The sequence below is a fragment of the Solanum pennellii genome, chromosome 5 (genome assembly GCF_001406875.1).
Source record: "Solanum pennellii chromosome 5, SPENNV200".
NCBI lineage: Eukaryota > Viridiplantae > Streptophyta > Magnoliopsida > Solanales > Solanaceae > Solanum > Solanum pennellii.
This window is the reverse complement of record NC_028641.1, coordinates 64,164,612-64,167,686: the sequence shown is the minus strand read 5'-3', so window position 1 is coordinate 64,167,686 and position 3,075 is coordinate 64,164,612. Positions and strand designations below refer to the sequence as shown.

The 3,075-nt window shown below is 37.7% G+C and overlaps 1 long non-coding RNA gene across 1 annotated transcript; it reads left to right on the top strand.

The window, feature by feature from the left end:
• The first annotated feature begins 444 nt into the window (after positions 1-444).
• Positions 445-2,963, top strand: LOC114077254. The gene is made up of 2 exons (XR_003578319.1): positions 445-937; positions 2,037-2,963. It is a non-coding gene; the product is annotated as an uncharacterized LOC114077254 (long non-coding RNA).
• The last annotated feature ends 112 nt before the right edge of the window (positions 2,964-3,075 follow it).

The following is a 3,075-nucleotide window of genomic DNA, read 5'->3' as shown; positions in this document are numbered from 1 at the left end:
GGAAGAGCATAAGTGGGAAATGCCAGATTCTGGGTCAATCTCTAACATCATGTCATAGCAAAAAACAAACATCAGTTGCTTTATCTAACACAAAATCAAGAATCAGAATACCTAGCAATAGGAAGCTGTGGTACTCAATTATTATGAATGATGCATCAATTACTTGTTTTAAATATATCCTATGATGTTGTTCCTATATTTTGTGATAAAAGTAGTGTTGTGAGCTTGTATGAATATATTGTGCATCATTCTAGGGCCAAACATATAGATTTTAAACATAATTTTATTTGTGATTATGTTGAAAATGGAAATTTTGTGCTTGAATTTGTTGATTCTGAGAATCAATTAGCTTTTTTTACAAAACCTCTTTTGGAAGAAAGATTTTGTTTTGTTCGGGAACGCCTTGGTATTCTCCCTTTTCAAAATTAACTTGTCAAATTAGTTTTCTTTTATGAATACCTTCCTTTATTATCTCGTTTTTCTCTCTAAACTCAATTTGCTCTGTACAACCTTCACTTCCCATCTCTTCAATCCTCTCTAAACCCCTCGTCTTCCCCCAATTCTATTTATTACCCTCCTTTCTCTCTCTTTCTCTTCACCGCCTCCTCTTTTTTCTTCTCTATTCTTCTCTCTCTCCCCCTTCTCTCATTATTAACAGAACACGCTCAATGGCATCCAAAATCACCGACTCAAAGAACACCTCGGATCTCTTTGGATGTTAACACGCTGTCTTGCTCCAAAAAGAGACCTCTTTCTCCATCAAAACGGGTGTAAAGAAATAGTTGTCCACTCCTTCCGGATCTCTGATTGGTGTCGACATGCAAAACTTTTGGGGAGTTGAACAGAAGATCAAAGTTTGAAGTTTTTCAGAGCACACCCATCGTCCCCGGACGAGTCATCAAGCTATGTCAACTGAAGGATTCTCACTGCTCTGTAGGTACTTCTCTTAAAGCCCAAAAACTTGGCTTATTTTTTCGTCTCTGTGGAAATGATCTCTATCAAGATGTTATTCGTTTCTTTTATCCAAATTTTCGTATTTCATCCGATAGTAGGGAACTCGAAACTTTGTTCTGGGTAGTCGAATAGTTGCGGATGATCGTTTGTTGGAGGATGTGTTTGGTATTAAGTTTTCAGGAGATATTCCCTAGATGAATGGTGTGTGGCCCGCTGATTTTGAAGTTTCTCTGGGAAGAAAGTACAGGATCAATTGGAACTCCTGGTTCAAAGAATATATGCTGGAAAGTGCTACTGACCCTAATGGGACTTCCACTTTGTCGTATGGTTTATTGATCTCTCGTATCCTGCTAGACCGGCTTGTCGATATCTCTGCCTTCAAACCCCTTGATATTGTCACCACATATGATACCCGTACCTTCTAAAGTATGGGTTATGTGCTTTTTGGAACCTCATGGCTTAAGAAGGAATCAGTCATAGCAAAATCTGAGACGGTTAAACCTACTTAGGCTTATGCTGACTCTGTCAGCGTTCTCCTTGAGGACTCTGAAGAAATCAAGACATGAATCACTAAACAGGAAGATAAGTTGGAGCAACTTCTCAGCACAGTAGATAGACTTGTCCGACTCAACAAAGATACCAGCACTAATGATGGTAAATTGCATCTTGCCATGACTGATCTTAAGAAGGATGTAATCGCCACAGTACACCAGCTGATGAAGCAAGTCGACTTCATGAATTCAGGAGTTTGTTCCTCAAACACCGAATTGGTTGTGAATGTTCAAACATCGTATTCATCTTTTGCAAGGAATGTTGAACGCTGTTACAATGGTTTTTGTAGGAACACCCTTAACTACTTTCTTGGTGATCACTGATTGTGGTCCACTGGTTATTTTGGACTTTTTGTTTTTAATAGGGGTGTGTCCCTAAGACTTCCTGGTTCTGTAACCTAATAGGTGGACTTTGCACCTCAGGACTGCTTATTTTACCTACTGTGATATTTGACTGTTTTCTGTCTATAATTGTCTTTGATCATGCCAAAGGGGGTTATTTTTCCCACAAAAATATTTCTTTCGATACAGGTGCTCTAGTCAGGGGGAGATTACATGCTACTTCAACGATCTATAGACATGCAAATTGACAAGGGGAGCTTCAGGGAAGTTTTAGTCCTTCTATCGAATGTTATTTATGGGCAACTTTTTGTCATTATCAAAAAGGGGGAGAGTGTTAGCCTCCTACACACTACAAGTATTTTGATGATTAAAAATAAGTTAAAATGTTGTTTGCAGAACTCATGAGCAGAGCAACATCATTACAATTAGAGTCTACAACAATTCCTTCATCCAAGCCAATCAAAGATCTCACGAAATTATCTAAATCCCCAAGATTCAAGGAAGACAGCAATGTCATATCTCAAACTCCTACGAATCAACAAATCACTACAAATCAAGGAAATCAACAAATTAATCTATCAAGACAAGTATCAAGAACTCAATAGGCTCCAAAATCTTATTGGAGACGCCTCATCTAGAAAGGAAGGATATCATGAACATATATGATATGGACATGATTACATTCCTATCCTAATCTGACTCAATCAAGGAATCCCTACAAATCCTTGATTGAATGATAATCTCTTGGATTATTCTTTTAAAAGATCAGAACTCTACACCTATTTAAACAAGAGAGAAGTAAGTCACTCAGAAAATAATGCAACTTCACTTGACCTCAACAAACAACTTTCTTTTGTCTTTAATATATCCTTGTAAAGTCGTGAGTGTTATAATTGAAAAGAAGAGAAGAAGAAAGAATATGAGTGTAGGAATATAAGCAGAGGCAGTGTCAAAGTAGAAATCTGATTTGCACATCAGACAAGATCAGTTTCAAATCGTTGTAACCAAACGATCTTCTCAACACTCTTAAGGAAAACCCTTTAAACCCAAGGGGACTTGACTAGGCACCACAACGGTGATCCAAAGCAGGATAAATTTCATTGTGTCCTTTATTTACTGCAAATTGTTATTACTGGTGTGTTATTATACTAACTTGCAGGTGAGTGAACTAGCTATCACAGCCATTCGACTAAGAGAAATTTATTTCACTCCCCCTCTTGATTCACCC